Source organism: Carlito syrichta, unplaced genomic scaffold (genome assembly GCF_000164805.1).
Source record: "Carlito syrichta isolate Samal-C Ts95f unplaced genomic scaffold, Tarsius_syrichta-2.0.1 Scaffold303623, whole genome shotgun sequence".
Taxonomy (NCBI): domain Eukaryota; kingdom Metazoa; phylum Chordata; class Mammalia; order Primates; family Tarsiidae; genus Carlito; species Carlito syrichta.
In genome coordinates, this window is record NW_007247719.1 from 245,033 (window position 1) to 267,291 (window position 22,259).

The 22,259-nt window shown below is 35.4% G+C and overlaps 1 protein-coding gene across 1 annotated transcript in view; it reads left to right on the forward strand.

Annotated features, from left to right (window-relative positions):
- The window catches only part of KLHL4 (kelch like family member 4), a 146,330-nt gene that overhangs the window by 57,357 nt on the left and 66,714 nt on the right, over nucleotides 1-22,259 (forward strand). The window lies entirely within an intron of this gene.

The following is a 22,259-nucleotide window of genomic DNA, read 5'->3' on the forward strand; positions in this document are numbered from 1 at the left end:
GAAGGATCACCAGAGTCCAGCAGGTCAAGGCTGCGGTGGCCAGGAGCGGCCACTGCACTCCAGTCTGAGCAACAGTGAGGCTCCAACTCAAAAAAAAAAAGTATTACCTAATATAACAGACTCTAATAGCTTTATTTTGGTGTTTTTTCCATCAGAAGACTAGCAGAATGCTAGATTCTTTTCACACTTTTGTGGATCAATAACAGATCCTGAAATATCTTATTCGATGCAAAACTAAAACTTCTAAAATATGCATGCATAGTGCAACATTTTATAACCTTGTGTGAGAGTCAGGAGTGATAATATGCTTATGACTAAAGCATAAAAGATAAGACTTAAGTATATTTAGTCTTTTTTTGTTTAGGTAGCATAATTGGCTCTATAAATGATAAAAGATGATATAATATTTATAATATGATATAATAGCTAATTATATTGCAACATTCTTATTTTCCATTGATTTCTCTTAGATATATACTCAGAATTTTGACTCCATGCTTGTCTTTCAATAAATATGTGTCCACCTTACTCTCATATACTTGCTTGGATACTGGGTCTTTGCTTTCTGAAACTTTCACTTCATCTGTTCTCCTGAAGTCCCTACTGCTTGACTAGATCTTAGATGTCTAGATGTCTGCATGTCAAATTCATAAATATTACAAAAGGAATAAAACATTCCCTAGAAGCATTAAACTCAACCTAGAAAATATATTTTCATATTTTAGCTTCAAATTTGAACCAGCTTTGAGAAGAAAAATAATTTACTGTTCTTTCTCAAAGACCTATATGCCATATATTAATTACATTTACCTTTTATTTCAATTCAGAAAACTTTGCTGAAAACAACCATGTATGATTTTTTTCTACAGTCATAAACCCTAAATGCTTTAAACATCTGAAGTAAAAAATAATCAAATTGGAGGGTCAGGAAGATGGTGGCAGAGCCAGTCAGACAATGTGAGTCCCAGTGTGTGTGAGTGAGTGTATGGAGACTTTTGTATACATGCTGGTGAGTAAGTGGATGTATGAATGGTTGACTGAGTGAGGGCTAGGGAGCTAGTGACCAGGGCTCTCCTGGTGCAGTGGCTGGTGCTGCAGCTGCTGGGCTTAGACCCTAGTGATTACCAGTACACAGAAGTTGAGTGCCATTTTCTAAAAATATCAACAAAATCCTTCCTGGGAAGAAAATGCTGTGAGAGACTGACTAGTTGGGGGTTCGTGAGCAACTAGGCAGGGCTCTGGTGCAACAGCTGATGCTGCAGCTTCTCTGCTTGCTTCTTGGCTCTTCACAGGTCTCAGAAGGCGAGTGCCTTTTTTTTTAATAGACAAAGTTTTCCTGTAAAGAAGTGGTGGGAAGAGACTATCACACTAGGCTCTGCCTCACCACTACAGCAGGAGAAATTGCTGGCTCCAGGCTTTGCCTCACCACTTCAGCACCTGGCCAGGCACTGACAGCAGGGGCTGCAGAGGGAGTCTAGAGGCAGAGTGTCACTGAAGGGGACAAGAGAGGCACCCCACCACCATCTTGATGGGGGGACAGGAAAGTGCTCAAACTTGCTCACCATGGAGCAACAGACCTGATCTCTGTGACTGGTTAATCAACTACTCAGGGTTGACCATGACCCAGAAGGAATATCCTAAAAGTACAAACTTCAGAGGGACCAGACAAGTGCTTAGTCCCAAGTGACCCACCCCCTACCCTGATCCAGCCACAGGACAAAGGATATGGTCAGAAAAGGACAAGGAAGAATTCCAAAGAGATCAGTGGTGAGTCTGGAGTTGACTCAAATCCCCTCTTCCCCAACAATCCTCTGAACTTCAGACCCAAACAGCTGGGCCATGACTGAGAGGGACAAACTAGGTGGAGCCTGGACATCAGTTTCAACAGAACTCCATTCCAGGATAAGCCTAACTTGGGTACCCCTCGTGAGTATATACCTGGGGAAGAGACAATCCCACACACCCCCACCAGAGGAGATCTCCCTGACCATAGGAGAGTGGAGGGAAAGTCTGCAGCCCCACCCACCTCCACTGCCCCTCCTCCTTCCCTGCTCTGGACACTGGGGAGTGAGGAAAAGAGTTGGAAGCTTTGCAGGAGAGATCAGATTAGAGGACAATTACAGAGCCTGCCACAAAAGGGCAGGTTTCTTTGTTTAATTTTTTTTTCTAATTTTTTTGCCTGTCAGTTTGCTAGTTTATCTACTTTTCTTTCCTCTTTGTGCATGAATGTGTATGTGAGCTGCATCAATCCAATTTTTTTTCTTTTTTTCTTTTCTTTTTTGTTTCTTTCTTCTTTTGTTTGTTGTTTTCTGTTTTTGTGTGTATGGGAATGATTGAGTATTCATCTTTCAAATTTGTTTTTGATGGTTTGCTCTTTTGTTCTGATTTTTTTTTAATTTTTCTTGTTTATAGTTTAAGGTATGTGTCAATATATATGTGAGGGTTCAAACTGAATTCCTTTTTTTCTACTCTTTCTGTTTTACTTCTTTATTCACATTGTGCTAGGCATGTGTGTGTGCATTCAGTTTTCTTGGTTTTTGATGATGTTGTTTGTTTTGTTTCACTTTGTTGTTATTCCAGTTTGTTATGTGGTACGTGTGTTTTTCTGTGTGTGTGTCTTCAATTGATTTTTTGCATCGGTTTAGGCTTTGCATCAACATATATAGTGGTGGTGGGAAGTGTATCTCAGGGAACACATAACACAAGCAGTGAACATTGTAATTTGCAAGTCGTTTCTGAATCTTAGAGCACCATCCCCTAACTTATTCAACTTTCAAAAACTACAAGAGACAGTAAAACGTCCCACCCACAATCCTATTTCAAAATAGAACAATTCCAGAGGACAGAGGAGGGAAAGATAGAGGACTGAGCAAACATCAGAAGGGAAAGTCTCTCCCATTGACACTAAATAACAGAACTAAAGATGAAAACAAGTGATCTGTCACAAATGAGGAAAAACTAAAAGAAGACTACAGGCAATTTCAAGTGTAACAAAGAAAAACTTCTGAAAAATCAGACCTTGGAGCCTTAACAATGGAAGTCACCAATGACTGGCCCCAGAATTTCAGGGATTAGGGAAGGTATGGAAAGAGTGACTAAGACTCAAGAAAGACAAGATAAAACACTGAAAGAACTTGTAACAGAGACTTTGGCAATAAAAAACCTCATCCAGGAAAAAAATAACAAGATGAAAACCATGAAAAGCAGAATTAATGTAGCTGAAGAAAGAATCTCAGAACTTGAAAACCAGAACATGGAATTAGCCCAATCTATAAAAAGCATAGAAAGAAGACACAGAAAGAAAGAACAAAGCCTATAAGAGATGTATGATTATATCAAGAGACTGAACCTACACCTGATCGGTATCCCAGAATAATAAAGGGGAATGGAGTACAACTTGGAGCAATTATTCCTGGAGGTAATGTAAGAACACTTTCCCCATCTCACCAGAGATGTGACTAGTCAAGCACAAGAGTTTAGAGAACTCCCACAAGACATCAAAAGAGAAGACCATCTCCTAGACACCTAACAATTCATCTAGACAAAAAAGAATAAATTCCACAAATGACAAGAGAGAAAAGTCAGACTATCTACTAGGGAAAAGCAATCAGAACAACAGCAGACATATAGGCAGAAACACAACAAGCAAGAAGTGACTGGAACCCTATATTCAAAGTCCTCAAAGATAAACAATTTCAACCAATAATTTCCTACCCAGAGAAGTTCAGCTTCATCAGTGATAGGGAATTAAAATCCTTTCCAGACATCCAACCCCTAAGAGATTATGCAGCTTCCAAACCAGTTTCACAGGAGACACTTAAAAAGGTATTAAGCACAGATGAAAGATAAAATAAGAACGTCTACACACTTCCTAAGAGAACAGCAGAGCAAAGAATTACAGAGGCTACAGCACAACGAGAAACTTGAAAACACACACATACATCAACCCTAAAGCCAAAAGAAAACAAGCAGACAAATAAAAAATTTTATAAGAACCTCATGACATGGATATACAATCACATTTCCATAATCAGCCTGAATGTGAATGGACTAAATGCACCACTGAAAAGACACAGAATGGCAAGCTGGATAAGAAACCATGACCCAACTATTTACTGCATCCAGGAGACTCATCTTACTACAAGGGATGCACACAGAATCAAAGTTAAAGGATGGAAAATAAGTTTCCAAGCAAACGGATCACAAAAAAAGGCAGGAGTCAGCATCTTAATATCAGACGAAACAACTTTTAAGCTATCAAAGTTGTTTAAAAGATGCTAAAGGTGACTACATAATGATAAAAGGTTCAATCCATCAACAAGAAGTATCCATCCTAAACATATATGCACCCAATATAGGAGCAACAGCATTTATAAAGCAACTACTAAGTAAACTAAAAAAAGATTTTAACTCTAACACTATTACAACAGGGGACTTGAATATCCCACTCACAGCCCTAGTTAGATCATCAAGGCAAAAAATCAGCAAGGAGATCTAGAACCTAAACTTGACACTTGAACACATAGACTTAATAGATGCTTACAGATTATTCCACCCAACAACCACAGAATATACATTTTACTCATCACCACATGGAACATACTCCAAGATCAATCACATCCTTGGCCATAAATCAAGCATAAACAAATTTTATAAGGTTGAAATTTTACCGTGCACATTCTCAGACCAGAGTAGAATAAAAATAAATATCAACACCAACAAAATTTCCCCAAAGTCCACAAATACATGGATACTAAACAGCATGATGATGAACAACTACTGGGTCACACTGAAATCAAAGCAGAAATTAAAAGATTCCTAGAAACAAATGAAATGAAGAAACATCTTACCAAAACCTCTGGGACGCCATGAAAACAGTTCTAAGAGGGGAATGTATATCTCTATGAGCACACATCAAGAAAATGGAAAGATCACAGGGTGAGAGCCTAACAAATCACCTAAGGGAGCTGGAAAGAGAAGACAACCAAAACTCTAACTTCAGCAGAAGAATTCAAATCTCCATAATAATAGCCCAAACATGGGACATAGAGGACAAAAATATCATAGAAAACATCAACAAAACAAAAAGCTGGTTCTTTGAAAGAATTAACAAGATTGATGGGCCCATAGCCAGAATGTCCAAGAACAAGAGAGAAGAAACCCAAATAACAAAATCAGAAATACAAAAGATCAAATCACAACTGTCCCCAAAGAAATACAAAATATTATCAGAGATTACTTTGTACACCTATATGGACACAAACTTGATAACATAAATGGAATAGAGGACTTTCTGACATCACACAACCTCCCCAGATTGAAATAAGAAGGCATTGAGACACTAAATAGACCAATAACGACCCAGGAAATTGACTGTCATACAAAAAGTACCTACCAAAAGAAACCCTGGACTGGGTGGCTTTCCAGCAGAATCCTATAAAACCTTCAAGGAGGAACTGATAACAAATCCTATTGAATGTATTCCAGGCAATTGAGAAAGACAGAATTCTCCTCAAATCATTTTAAGAAGTTAATATCACACTTATACCTAAATTGGGTAAAGGTCCAACCACAAAAGAGAACTACTGGCCAATATTCCTCATGAACATAGATGCAAAAATCCTCAACAAGATTCTAGCAAATCGGGTCCAACAATACATCTCAAAAATCATCCACCATGACAAATTAAGCTTCATCCCCAGGAAGCAGGACTGGTTCAACATTTGTAAGACCATAAATGTAATTAGATACATCAACAGATGTAAAAACAAGAACCACATTATTATATCATTAGATGCAGAAAAAGATTTTAATAAAATCCAGCATCCCTTCTTGATAAAAACCCTCAAACACTTAGTTATAGAAGGAACATACCTCAAAAGAGTAAGCATCATCTCTGATAAATCCACAGCTAACATATTGCTAAATAGACAGAAACTGGAAACATTTTCCCTGGAAACTGGAACAAGACAAGGCTGCCCCCTCTCACCCCTCTTGTTCAACATTGTGTTGGAAGTCTTAGCTAGGGCAATTAGATAAGAGAAGGAAATCCAAATAGGAAAAGACAAAGTCAAGTTATCCCTCTTTGTTGATGATATGTTCCTATACGTTAAAAATCAAAGAGTGTCACAAACCTGCTTGCACTGATAAAGGACTTTGGCAAAGTCTCAACTTACAAAATAAATGTGTAAAAGACAGTTGCATTCCTTTACTCCAACACGAAGCTGGCAGAGAGCCAAATAAAAAGCACAATCCCATTCACAATAATCACAAAGAAATTACATACATCAGCATCTTCCTAACCAGAGAAGTGAAAGAACTTTGCAATGAGAATTACAAAACACTGCTCAAAGAAATTCAAGAAGACGCAAACAAATGGAAAAATATCCCATACTCATGAATAGGAAGAATCAACATTGTTAAGATGTCCATCCTACCAAAGGCAATCTACAGATTCAATGCAATACCCGTTAAATTAGTAACATCATTCTTCTCAGACCTGGAAATGATAATCCAGAATTTCATATGGAAACATAAATGACCACAAATAGCCAAAACAATCCTTAGCAAAAGAAACAAAGCAAGAAGTATGATACTTCCAGACTTCAAACTTACTATAAGGTGACAGTAATCTAAACAGTTTAGTATTGGTACAAGAACAGGCATATAGACCAATGGAACAGGATAGAGATTCCAGAAGCAAAGCTTCAATTTGTCAAACAATTTATCTTTGACAAAGCCTCCAACAACCACTCTGGAGAGGGAAATCGATTCTGTAAATGGGCCTCAGAAAACTGGCTGATCACATGCAGAAGATTGAATCAGGACCCCTACCTATCACCATATACAAAATTATCTCTACATGGATCATAGACCTAAACTTAAAACCTTAAACTATAAGAATCTTATGAAACAGAGGAGACACCCTTATGGAAATTGGAACTGGCAACCAATTCCTGATCAGAACCCTAAGTGTCCATACCATTAGAAATAAGATAGACAAGAGGGCCTCATCAAACTTATGAACTTCTGCAAAGAAAAAGATACCATCAAGAGAGCAGGGAGACATCCCACAGAATGGGAACAAAAAATATTTTCCAAATGTATATCTAACAAAGGCCTAACATCTACAAAGAACTCAAACGTGCCAAAAGGAAAAAAAACAAACAGCCCCATTAAAAAAAGTGCAAAAGACATGTATAGACACTTCTCAAAAGAAGACACGTGGGCAGCCAACAGACACATGAAAAAGTGCTCAGCCTCACTCACCATCAGAGAAATGCAAATCAAAACCACATTGAGATACCCCCTAACCCCAGTAAGAATGGCCATCATTAATAAAACAAACAACAACAGATGCTTACAAGAATGCAGAAAAAAAGGAACGCTTCTTCCCTGCTGGTGGAAATGCAAACTAGTGCAACCTCTTTGGAAGACAGTGTGGCATTTTCTGAAAGAACTAGAAATTGACCTTACATATGACAAGGCAATTCCCCTACTAGGAATATACCCAGAGGAACTCCAATCATTCTACAAAAAAGATACCTGAAGACGCATGTTTGTTGCAGCTCTATTCACAATAGCAAAAACATGGAACCAAGCATGCTGCCCATGGAAGCTGGACTGGATATAAAAAATGTTGAGCATATACACAATGGAATATTATGCAGCCATACAGAAGGACAGACATATGGACTTTGCAGCAACTTGGATGGACTTAGAGTCGATCATACTCAGTGATCTATCACAGAAACAAAGAACGGGGTATCATATGTTCTCACTCATAAGCAGACCTTGAACAATTATCATAATACTGTAAGAAAGGGATTGGCAGTGGTGGGAAACTGCCAGAGGAGGGGTGGTGTGTTTGGCAGTTGAGGGTAAGTGCTAGGGAATGGAGGGGCACACCTCATCAACAAGAGTACCTGCATAATCTACATTTGTATACCTAACCCTGAATTGCACCCCACATCCTTACAATTAAAAAAAGGAAAACAATCACATCACTTTATCCTATAAGTGGTTTAGAAAGCTGAAAAATGTAATTAGCAAACAAAGCAGCAATATGATTCTTAGTGCAAACCATAAGGTTAAAAGATTGTTTCACCTGTGTTACTTTGACTAAAGTATTCTCAATTCATTGAAAAGGCATGATTACTTTGGTTCAGCATTTCTAATTCTCTCATTTTTTCACCCATGCCTCTACTTTGGGTTTGGTGAGAGCACCACTCCCTGAAAAAAGAATCAGTAAAACTGTGTAAACCTTAAGTGTTCAAATAAACCATACATAGAAATTGCAATGAAACCATGTGACTATATTAGATTAACAAAATCAATTGTTCTGCTTTTGTTTCTTCTTATAGCTTCTATTTTCCAGGTAGAAATCAAACAATTTAGGACAGGAGTCTAAAATATACAAATCAAAGTCAACAGACTTTATCATCAATTTGAAAATATTATCTTAAAGGAAAACACCATTTTGTGTTTTCATATATCTTCACTAAAATCTGGTAGTAAGCCACACAATTTTTTTCTTTAAAAACATCTATTAAAAAGAGCACAAAGTTTTAGTTCAGAGAAATTTGTTCTGATGATCTTTTGCACAGCATGGTGACTATAGTTAATGTATTGTGTACTTTAAAATAGCTAAGAGAAATTTTCAAATATTCTCACTAAAAATAAATGAAAATATTTGACATGATAAATGTGTTAATTTACCTGATCTGATCATTCCAAAGTGTATGCATACATCAAAACACCATATTGTACCCCATAAATATATGCAAATATTATTTGTCAATTAAATGTAAAATTAAATAAATTTAAAAATAAGAAGAGTCACAAGTTTCTTTTTTAAGAAAACACTAAGTGACATAGCTTAAAGAGCCCTCCCTTCCTAAAGCAAGTTCTAAAAGTAAAGTATTTAAAATGCTGAAAAAAGGCCAACCAAAGAAACAAGTGCATCTCTCAAATGACTTGTAAGCCAAGCTATTCCCAATCCTTTTTATTTTACCCCAAAAATCTTGACCTAAAATTGTGATTTTCAGGTAACTTATTGTAGTACTTACATTTTTATCAATATGTATCAGTATAATAAGCTATGTAAGAAATGTTCAGAAGTTATTATAATTTATGTAAATCCTTCTCGATCAAATTCACTTTTCTAAGAGTTTCTTTACAATTAATATACTTCTTACCAGCTAAATTAGAAATTTTTAAAAGACAATACAAATATTCTAACATTCTACGTACAATGTAATTTAATTATTTAAATGATACTATGGAATACTGGCAAGAACACAGTCTTAGAGTCAAACAGACATGTGTTTGAAACCCAACTCTCCATTTGCCTGCTATGTAATACTGGGCAGTTTTTTAATCTATCTGGGCCTGAGTTTCCATTTCTGAAAAATAGTGATAAAATTTAACTTACAGACTGTGGATTGAAATATAATAAAATATCTAGCATAATGCCAGGATCATAACTGACAATCAATAATCTATTATTATTATTATTATTATTATTATTATTATACTGGTAAGATAGGAGAATATGTAAGTCTTCCTTTACTGGCAAGTTTAGAAAAAATAAAAGATTTTACTATATCTGCATGGAAACTTGTACTATAGTTAAATTATAAAGTATAGAGTTTGACTGGGCTCGTTGACTCAGCCTGTAATCCCACGCTTTGGGAGGCCGAGGTGAGTGAATTGCCTGAGCCCGCGGCTTTAAGACCCACCTGGGCAACTTGGTGAGATCTCCTCTCTACAATAAAAATCAAAAAAATTAGCCGGGTGTGGTAGCACGCGCCTGTAGTTCCAGCTACTTGGAAGGCTGAGAGGGAAGGATCACCAGAGTCCAGCAGGTTGAAGCTGCGGTGGCTGAAAGTGGCCATTGCACTCCAGTCTGGGAGACTGAGTGAGACTCCAACTCAAAAAAAAAAAAAAAAATATATATATATATAAAGTTTATTATAAAATGAAACTAGATTTATTGCTGTTCAAATCACATCTCCTAATATATAGTAATTCTGAAGATAAATAGGCCATAACTCAAGTACTCAATAAGGCAATATCAGTTATATTAGCTCCCTCTTCAGTCCTTTGTGGAGGCTTTTGTGTAGTAATTTTGGCAAAAGCTCTTTTAAACATAACTTTTCTTGTGGTTAAAAGCAAAAATTTATTTTATTTTTTTTTAAATTTATTTGCTTAAAGAATAGATTTTTGGAAGACATTTGAGCATTCCCTACAACAAATATATTAGCATGACATCTTACTTTTCTCTATAACTCATTTAATTATAGTTCATTTGGGCATACAGAATGAATAGAAAGTTTTTAACTATATTCTAGATTGAAAAGAGAGAGAGATCACAAGTATAATATGAAAAATAATTTTTAAAGAGCCAACATTCTCTGTAGCATTTCATCATTAAAATACACTATAAATAGCTTCCTTCACTTTATCCTGTGATTATTTCTCTCTTACATCAAATATTATTTCAAAACTAAGAATGACAATAGCAATAGCAAATAGTATTTAGAATACAAGCAAAATTAAAGATTTACTTTGATTTGGTGACAACACAGACTTCCAGCATTATCCCGAGAAAACTTTTTTTATGAATATGTTCATCTTTATTTGATGATTTTGAAGCCTGAGTGTTATACTCTACAAATATGTCTTTATCACACTCTCCATCTAGTCTTCATTTGGGGCAAAAATGACTGTGTGTGTGTGTGTGTGTGTCTTTACCCAGGGCTATGTAGATCTAGGACTTGACGTAAATATAGACTGAAAATGGTTGGTAGTGTGTTTCCACCTAAGATAAGCAAACCATAGTGTGTGTATCTGTATGCACATCAATACTAACTTCAGACAAGATTATACCAAGAACATATGGGGAAAACAGACGCTAATGATTCTCTCTCTATATATACAATAACCTTCTGTGAAGATACCAGCAAGGGGAAAAAAAAAAACCCTTATGCACTCCTGGCAGATTCGCAAACATACTGAAAGCAAGTATAACTCTTAACATTTAAAACACTTTGATATGTTCTGTCTTTGACTCTAACAGCGTTTGTGACTATATTAAATGACATACATGATAGACATTGTAAATTCAATATATTATGGGAAATGTGGAAAATATACCTTAATTATGAGAAACTGCAAATGAATCTTGTACCAACATGTAGAAACACTTAGTGATTTGTCTTCATTACTGGCAAATGATTACATCAGATTTTGTGACTAAGTAGCCTAGCATGCCGTAATCTTTTAAAATTATTAAGTTAAAATGACTATTTTGAGTAGAAATAGATTAATACATTATGAGATAATCTTGAGTAGATGTAATTTCTATAAATGAAATCAAGATTTTAAAATATATGGTCAATTTTGATAAAAAATTATTTTCTTTAGAGAGCAGAATTTATTGAGAGGACAGAAAATCTCCCACAGTGGGAGGGAACCTGAGGAGGTTACCTGATAAAATGTTTTTATCTTCTAAAGCATAAGCCTTATAAAGGAATTTTATCTTTAATATAAAAAATTGGTCATAATATTTAAAGTAACACATAGATTTATTGAATCTTGCAAAATAAATGAAAAACAGTAACATTATAACAAAATACTCTAAGTAGTGTTCATAAAACCAATAAGTGTGTTGCATTTAAACTGTAGATACATTAAAACAGCATAAACACATATTCTAATGTCATATTAAAAACCGGTTGGAGCCGGGCTCGGTGGCTCAGCCTGTAATCCCGCGCCTTTGGGAGGCTGAGGTGAGTGGATTGCCTGAGCCCGCGGGTTCGAGACCTGCCTGGACAGCGAGACCTCATCTCTACAATAAATCAAAAAATCAGCCAGGCGTGGGAGCGCATGCCTGTAATTCCGGCTACTTGGAAGGCTGAGGCGGAAGGATCGCCGGAGCCCAGCAGGTGGAGGCTGCGGTGGCCAGGAGCGGCCACTGCACTCCAGTCTGGGTGACAGAGTGAGACTCCAACTCAAAAAAAAAAACACCGGTTGGAGAATTGCCTACTTCTCTGCACCTCACCCAATGTTCCCAGTGTAAAACCCAAAACTATAGTAATTGCTAAAGAAGTCTTTGACCAGTCTCAAGTTATCTTAGCACATCAATGTTCACATAAAAGAGACTGTCTTTTACTTATAAATATCTTACCATTTTGAATTAATCTTTTTAAAGGAACTTTGGCCTAGTATGGCATAACTAAAACAAAAAAATAAACAAACATACAAAACAAAAACTTGAGGTTTCCTGCTATCAAATAATACATTCAAATTAAACACAACAACAATAATCACTGGCCACTGACTTCTATTAATCCCACTGCTCCTGAAATCCCAATCCCATATTACTCTCCTTTGTGTCCTATTTTATTAAGTCTAATAATTGATTATTATTTGTTGCTTCCACTTTTGTCTCACAATAAGCCGTGTACCCCAGGAAGGTTTATCAAGTGTGGTTTTAACATGCTGTGCACTTTGCTTCTGCCAGGCATCTGGCTCATAACTGCTACTTTTTACTCAGGAAAGGTCTTCAAAAGTGTCCCCATTGCAACCAGATGCTAAGTACTTTTACTCTTTTTGCCTCTTTGTCAGGTCCTCAGCTGTAATCTTAAATATTCCCTCAGACTAAGCCATTCTGAGCAACCCCTTCCTATTGACTCAGTTTCTGACCTCAGTTTTCATTTTCCTCAGTTTTCACTTGCCCATACCAGGTTGGTAAATGGCCTATAATTTTCCTGGTGTTTACATTCTGTTCAGCCTACTTTTGACTCTGCTACTTCAAAGTTTCTTCTAACATTTAAAAGTATCCTAGCTGGGGCAAACAACACCACTTAAAACACAAGTGTTTATTCACCTCACCCTGTGCTCCATTCTTCAGATGACTTTCTCCTTACAGGCCACACCTGTCCTTCAATACTAAGTTCAACCTGGATTCTTTCTATATCTTTCTCTGACCACCCTGTGTTTTTTCTGTTGCCTTTGCTGATCATCCCAGTTCCAATGGGTGGCGGTGATGAAGATGATGGTGGTAGTGGTGGTGGTGGTGGTGATGATGATGATGATGATGATGATAGGAACTGAGGTTATAGTTATTCTTCATTCTGTAAAGGTTTGCTTAAAAAACAACTGGTAAAAAGCAGATTATTGGAAGAAAAACATACAAATTCATGAATGTGCAAACCAGAGAGAACTACAGAGTGATTACTCCAACTCCCTAATGGAGTTCAGAAACAAATATCACATTGAGGCTACAGAAAAAAAAGAGTGATTGGATCATGGCAAAACAGGTTATGGGAGGGAAAGAAAGGGAGGCCTGGCTAGCAAAGACAGTCTTGTTATGTAGATGAAACCTCACAGATAGCAGCCTTCAAAAAGAATAGATGGTAAATGTTTTTAGGTAGTGAAATTGAAATAATAATTTGCTATGGAAGCACCAGCTGTCCAAATTGAATGCTGGAAAAGAACAATTCTAATATCTTCAACAAAGTGAGAGACAAGCTAATAATCACAAAAAATTATCAAAATTTATAATTAGAAATGGCACCCAGCTTCAAGTAGATCATGTCCTGCAACACTACTCTTTATTGATCAACATACTTCATAGTGGAGACCTAGAAAAGGATGCTGAATTTGAAATTGTTGGTAATTCCTTAAAAAAGCGAGACCCAAACAAGCTGAAGATGGCAGTCATGATGGATCTACCTCCACAACACAAGAGCAAGATGACGTTCTCATAGTTGATTCAGACAAAGAAAGTTTTTCATGCAAAACTGACATCAGTGAAGAAGAGAGAAGTCACAAAAGGAAATTAGATGAGAAAGAAAATATCAGTGCCAAGAGGCCATACATAGAACAAACAGAAGAGCTGAATATTATGATTGCATTAGATAGAACAGAAATACCTCTTAGAGGAACCATCTTACTATTTCATTTTTCTGGAAAGAACAAGATTAGTTATTATGTTCCTTTTTCTGAAAAGAGAACAAAATTATAACAGTGACTTAAAAATAATTCTGCTCCCTTTGAAAGCATCCATTTTGTTAGAAATGTTAGAAATATTGCAGTTTGCTGTATTGAAAGTAGAAACATACTTTCAAAATTTTTTGAACAAAGTGTGTGCATAACCAGTCTTGAAATAAAATAACACAATGCATATTGCCTTTTTAATGTGCATACCGTAAGGTATCAATTAATAGCTTCAAATAGTGTGGTTTAGTAAAGTTGATATTGGTTACAAATATTATACCTTTATTTTGGCTAGAAGAATAATTATTTTTAGCCTAAACCTAGCCATTTTTATACTCTTAACTGACTGAAACACTCAAAGAAGTATCAAGTGACATGCACTGAAATTTGGTTTTTAAATGTTAACTGGTGTTATGTATGTTAATGTAAAACAGTGTTAACTTATTCAAATTTTCAGCTTGTACTGCCTGGTGTGTATGTGTATGGAGCTAAATTTTGGGTATTGTTACATTTTCACATTATTTATATTCAACGTTTTATAAAACTCAAATAAAAACTATAATGTATTAGGGACCAAATAAATGGCATCAACACACTTGTTATTAAATAATAAATAAATGGAGTAGGGAGGTAGAAGCAAGTTCAGTGACAGAGTGATGTGATATGATAAAGACTCTCAGAATATAGCTTTTAAAACAGAAGGGAATCATGAGCCTCTAGAAGCTGAGAGACTGGAATAGATTCTTCTTCATATTCTTCATAAATAAGTGAAGCTCTGTTAATACCTTCATTTTGGACCAGTCATGCCTATTTTGAACTTCGGTCTTTCAGAACTGTGAGGTAATAAATTCATGGTAATTTAAGTCAACCCCCCCCCAAAAAATGTTGAGCATAGAACTACCATGTGACCTTGAAATTTCATTTCTAGGTATATAGCCAAAAGAATTAAAAGCAATCTTGAACAGAGATTTACACACAAATATCCATAGCAACATTACTCACAATAACCCAATGTAAAAAGAATTCGTTTCCATAGACAGGTAAACAAAATGTAACATAGTCATACAATGGATTATTACCCAGTCATGAAAAAAATGAAAATTTGGCATAAGTCACCCATGGATGGACCTTGAAAACATTATGCTAAGTGAAATAAACCAGTCACAAAATAGAGCAAATATTGTATAATTCCATTTATGTGAGACACATACTGTAGTAAAATTTGTACAGACAGAAAGTAGAAAGGTTCTCAGAGGCTGAAGGGAGAAAGGAATGGGAAGTTATCATTAAATCAGTACATTGTTTTGGTTTTGCAAGATGATAAATATTCTAGAGATAGATGATGCTGTTAGTTGCAAAATAATGTGAATGTACTTAATATCACTGAACTATATACTTAAAATGGTTAAAATGATAAATTTTAGGTATATTTTACCACAGTTTTAGAAATTCAGATAATAATAGACAGTATGTATTCATTCTCAGATAATACTGATAAACGATCTGTGCCAGGAAACTAAGCAGATCAATTATTTTATATGGTTGTTTGGATGTCTGCAGATTCTTGCCTGCATTCTGCAAAAGACTCATATCCCATAGGAGAGCAAACCAAAGAAAGGGCTTGTACAATACCATGATGGTTACTGACAGTGTATGAAGTATATGAGTTTTCCACAATATTAGCATAGTCCCTAAAATATAATTGGCATTTAGTATGCTTCTTAAATAAATACATGGATAAATTTAGTTTAACATTTACATTAACTATTAACAGGTAAATTTGTTTAAGTCCCTCAATGGAGTATAAACTCATAAAGGGTACATACTCTATTTCACTATATTTGTGATTTATATAGAAAGTAAAAATTTGACAAAACACAACATAGACATCAATAGAAATTTTCAAGTGAGGGAGAACTTTATATGTTGAGGTAAAAGGAATGACATATATGAGTTGATAAGGCAAAGATAAAGTGGGAAATTACATGGAGACAAAATCGAATAGGAAAAGGTCATGAGATATCAAAGTACAATAGCTATTCAAAGAAAAATTAGTAGTGAATACTGCACACTGTGAAGGGGAGGATGTGATAGAACGCGTAAATTGAGGTCATGTTGCAGTGTCAGTGAAATTTTGAACTTACCTTGATATATAATGGGAAGCTACTGAATGAATTTAAGAAGAAATATATGAATGTAGTTGTGTTTTACTAATAGTAATCTAGCTATTTCTTTTTTTAACTTTAATTTAATTGTATTTATTTTTATATTTTGTTTTAAAGATGTGTGGTACAATTCAGGATTAGATACATAAGTGGTCACTGTACAGGTGAATTTTGGGCCTCCCTTTGGTCACACCTCACTTAGTTTAGGATCAGGTACCCTTATTGATGTTTTGTCTCTCTCCCCAACGACAGTGTTTCACTACTGCCAATCCCTTTCTTAAAGTATTGTGGCGACAGAGTGAGACTCTAACTCAAAAAAAAAAAAAAAGTATTGTGATTAATATTCAGGGTCCACTTATGAGTAAGAACATATGCTACTAAATTTTTTTGTTTCTGTGATAGATCACTGAATGTGATAGAATCTAGATCCATGAAGTTGCTGTAAAATTCATAATTGTGTCCTTTATGACTGCATAATATTCCATTGTGCATATGTGCGACTTTTTTTTCATCCAGATGACTTTTGTTGGGCAACACAATTGGTTCCACGTTTTTGCTATTGTGAGTAGAGCTGCAATAAACGTGGGTGTGCAGGTATCCTTTTTTAGAATGATTTGAGTTCTTCCAAGTATATTCCAGGAAGTGGGATTGTTGGGTTGTATGAAAGGTCAATCTGTAGATCTTTTAGATATCAACATACCGTTTTCAACCAAAGTTGTACTAATTTACACTCCCACCAGCAGTGTAGAAGCATTTCCTTTTTCCTCATCCTCTCTAGCATCTAGTTTTTGGCGTTAGTAATAACGGCCATCCTGATTGGACTTAGGTGGTATCTCAGTGTAGTTTTGATTTACATTTCTTTGATGATTAGTGAGCCTGAGAATTTTTCTTAATGTGTATATTGGCTGCTTGTATGTCTTCTTTTGAGAAGTGTCTACTAATATATTTTGCCAGATTTTTAATGGGACTTTTTTGTTTGTTTTTTGTTTTTCGTTTTTTTTCCTTTTGGCACATTTGAGTTCTTTGTAGATCCTGGATGTTAGGCCTTTGTCAGTTGGCAAATTTTTTTTCCCATTCTGTGGGCTATATTCCTACTCCCTTGATGTTCTTTTACTTTGAAGAAGCTTTTCAGTTTGATGATGCCCCATTTGTCTGTTTTATCTTTTATGACATGGGGTTTTGGGATTTTGATCAGGAATTGGTTGCCTACTCCAATTTCCATAAAGGTGTCTTCTGCATTTTCTAAGATTCTTATAATTTGAGGTTTTCCATTTAGGTCTTTGATCCATGTAGAGTTGGGTTTTGTAAGTAGGGATCCTGTTTCAATCTTCTGCATGTTGTCCCCAGTGGTTGTTGATGCAGGGTTTGTCAAAGATGAATTGGTTGAAAAATGGAGGTTTTGCTTCTGGAATCTCTCTCCTGTTCTATTGATCAATACCAGGCTGTTTGGAATATTGTACCCTTATAATAAAGTTTAAAGTCTGGAAGTGTGACAGTTCCTGCTTCGTTTCTTTTGCAGAAGATTGTTTTGGCTATTTGTGGCTGTTTATGTTTTCATATGAATTTCTGTATTGCCCTTTCCAGTTCTGTGAAGAACGATGTTGGTAAATTAATGGGTATTGCATTGAATTTAAAGATTGCCTTGGGTAGGATGGACATCTTAACAATATTGATTCTTCCCATCAATGAACATGGACTATTTTTCCATTTGTTTGTGTCTTTTTTAATTATTTAAGTAATGTTTTGTAGTTTTTGTTATGAAAGTCTTCCACATATCTGGTTGGAATGATGCTGAGGTATTTCTCTTTTTTTGTGGCTATTATGAATGGGATTGGACTTCTTATTTGGTTCTCTACCTATTTATTGTTGGTATATAAAAATGCAAATTTTTTTGCACACTGATCTTGTATCCTGAGGCATTGCCAAAGTCCTTTATCTGTGCAAGAAGTTTTTAACAGATTCTCTTGGATTTTCAAGGCATAGGATCATATCCTCAACAAAGTGGAATAAGTTAACTTCTGATTTTCCTATTTGGATGCCCGTGATTTCCTTCTCTTATGTGATTGCTCTAGCTAGGACTTCCAACACTATGTTGAACAGGGAGAGTGAGAGTGGGCAGTCTTGTCATGTTCTGGTTTTTGGAGGAAATACTTCCAATTTCTGTCCATCTAGCAATATGTTGGCTGTGGGTTTATTATACATGGCTTTTACCATTTTGAGGTATGTTCCCTCTATGCTTAGGTGTTCAAGGGTTTTTATCAAGTAGGGATGCTGGATTTTGTCAAAAGCTTTTTCTGCATCTAATGATATAATCATGAGGTTCTTGTTTTTACATCTACTGATGTATTGAATTACATTTATGGCATTGTGGTTGCTGAACCAGCCTTGCATCCTGAGGATGAAGCCTACTTAGTCATGGTGGATATTTTTTGAGATGTGTTGTTGGATCCAATTTGCTAGAATCTTATCATGAAATTTTACATCTATGTACATCAGAGACATGTAGTTCTCTTTCTTTGTTGGCTCTTTACTCTGGATATCAGTTTTACGTTAGCTTCATAAAGTGATTTGGGGAGAGTTCCATCTTTCTTAATTGCCTGGAATACTTTCAATAGGATTAGTATCAACTCCTTCTTGTATGTTTTTTAAATTTCACTGGAAAGCCATCTGGTCCAGGGTGGCTTTTTTTGTTGTTACTGATCGCTCCCTTATGACAGAGTCAATGTCCTGGGTTGTTATTGGTCAATGTATTTTTGTTCAACCTTGGGAGGTTGTATGATGTCATAAAGTCCTGTATTTCATTTAGGTTTTTGAGTTTGTTTCCATTCAGGTATGCATAGCAATCTCTGATAATATTCTGTATTTCTTCAGGGTCAATTGTGACTTGATCTTTTGTGTTTATTTGGGCTTTCGATCTCTTTTTCTTGGTCACTCTGGCTAGGGATCCATCAATTTTTTTTATTCTTTCAGAGAACCAGATTTTTGTTTCATTAATTTTTTTTTCTTCTATGCCCTGTATTTGGACTTTTACTTTGGTGATCTGGATTCTGCTGTCAAAGTTAGGGTTTTGGTGGTCTTATCTTTCCAGCTTCCTTAGGTGATTTGTGAGGCTGTTAACTTGTGACCTTTCCATTTTCTTGACATGTATGTGTAGAGTTATAAATTTCTCTCTTAGTGCTAATTTCATGGTGTCCCAGATGATTTGGCAAGATGTGTCTTTGTTTTTGCTTGTTTCCAGTAATCTTTTAATTTCTGTTTTGATTTCTGTGTTGATCCAGTAATTGTTCAGCATCATGTTTAGTGCCCATGTCTGTGTTTTGAGGGAATCTTATTGGTGGTATTTATTTTTATTCCACTGTGGTCTGAGAAGCTCCAAGGCAGTATTTCAATCTTGTAGAATTTGTTTATGCCTGATTTATGACTGAGGATGTGATCAATCTTGGAGTTCAATCCATGTGATGATGAGTGGAATGTATATGCCATAGTTGTTGAGTGGAGTGTTCTGTATGCATCTATTAAGTCCATTTAGTCAAGTGTCAAGTTCAGTTTCTGGGTCCCCTTTTTAATTTTATCCTTGATGATTTATCTAGGGTTGTTAGTGGGGCATTTAATTTCCCACCTATGATAATGTTAGAGTCAATATCTTTTTTTAGCTGTCTTAGTAGTTGCTTAACAAAGGCTGGTGTTCCTGTGTTGGGTGCATATATGTAAAGGATGGATACTTCTTGATGATTATTTGAATCTTTTTTCATTATGTAGTGTCCTTCCTTATCTTTTTAAATGTTTGATAACTTGAAGGTTTTTTGCCTGATATTTAGTTAGAAACTCCTGCCTTTTTTGTGTTTTGTTCATCTGAAAGTTTGTTTTCCATCCCCTAACTTCGAGTCTATGGGTGCCCTTTGTAATGAGATGTGCTGCCTGGAGGTAACATATTGTTGGGTCATTCTTTAAAATCCAGTTTGACATTCTACATCTTTTCAGTGGTGCATTTAGTCAATTCATGTTCTGGTTGATTATTTAAATGTGAGAGTTTTTCCCTGTCAAATGCACCACTGAATAGCAAAATTTTAATGGTTGATTTAAAGAATAGAAGTCATAAGAATTAATATTAATTAAAATTTTTTAGAAAGCAATGAGTAGCCTGAACCAAGTTGAGAGGAACTCATGTGGAAAACATTAAATAAAGTAAACTAATATTTTTATAGTTATCTGCTTTGTTATAGTCTCATTTAACATTTAGAATAACTCTGCAAAGTGAATACTTTTTCTTATTTTAAAGATGTGGGGTACAATTCAGGGTTATGTATACAAATACTATTATTGCCAGTTTTACAGATAAAGAGCCAAAGGTCAATTGGGATTAACTGACTTGTTTATGGTCAGAGACCTAGTAATAGTAGAACTAGGGCTTGAACCTAATGCTTTCTTCTAACATTCATACTTTTCTCACCATACAATACTTTGTGATCAATTGTGTAGGAAAAAGTTTGGAAAACATTTATTGTGGAACACAAAGGAGAAGGAAGCAAATCACATAACTCTAACCTTTAGAAGAAAAAGATTGAGCTAGTTTTTAGACATACTGAGTTAAAAGTGACAAGTGACAGATAAATCTCCCTGTAGAAGTATCAGTCATTGGTCATTAGAAATGTAAGTCTATAATTCAGCAGAAAGGGTAGCTATAAAGACTTGAACCTGTCTGAATTTGGATGATAGTTGAAGTCATGAAAGTGCATGGAAATTTAATTACAAAAAGAACTCCAATGATAGACTCTTCAACATTCCAAAATGTAGTAAGTTGGAAGCAAACAAGAGGCCAGTGAGTAAGTAAAAAAAGTCATGAAATTAAGGAAGAGATAGATTTAAATAGGAGAACAAAAAATGAAATCAAGATAATGACATCTAATTTCAGAAAAAGAGACTCATTTGTATATATGTACATTTCATATTCTTATACACAGGTCATTATCATATAGAATCTTGAAGGAAATTTTAGAATATGTATTTAGAGATGTAGATTTGGATGAACACACTTTCCTAAACGTTTTCATTAGCCTTTATTTTAGTGCATGGAACTAATCAGCAAATGCATATTTCCAGTACAGATTTGAACTATATCTCCAAGTGCTTACAAAAGGATTTCTAACAATAATCTTTGATCTTTCAATTTCTCACATGCCCATTTTGAATACTAAGTATTTCCTTGGAAGACACAATGTGATTTGTATATAATATAGAACCATGGGTGTTTAAGGATGTGTTATTTTATTTGTTTTCTGTCTATATTATCATTTATTTGAATCACACTAATAGAGGAAGAGCAATTATATTGGAGGCAATTTTTGCTTTTTTAAAAATCTGTGCCTTTATTTCACTTTTCAATTGACTTTTGTATGTTAACTTTCTAATGCCATCCTAAATTTAGATGATAAATCCAAGAGAAAAATTGTATTTATATAAGTTAGTACAGTCATATGATGAGTCACCTAAGAACAAAAGACTGTAAATACCTTGTGTATATTATTGACACTTGAATCTTACTATTAAAACACAGTTTATTAAGTCAGTATATATATACATATGAATACAAACACACACACACACACACACACACACACACACACACACACACACTGCTTTGCTCTGTCAGTTGAGGAAACCTCAAAGCAATGAAATCCAGTAGCAATAAGCATACCTACTGCACAGATCTTGATTTCTAATCCAAACAAAAGGAATTAAGTTTCCTTGAAATAGCTGATTCCACATAAGATGAGCCTAGGGCACCTTCTAGTGACGTGCTAAAAACAACCTCATAATAATTGGAATGTCAAAGAAACAGAGGAGCCAACTGTAAGAGCTTTCAATGATCAAATCTTGAGGGATATAAACAACAATATGAATAAAGTATTATTGGATTATAAACCAAAGCACAAAATAAGTGTCCATGAGTTGATACTGGTATAAGTATATTATAGATAAAAATAATCTTGAAGCCGGGCTCAGCGGCTCAGCCTGTAATCCCACACCTTTGGGAGGCTGAGGTGAGTGGATTGCCTGAGCCCGTGGGTTCGAGACCTGCCTGGGCAGTGA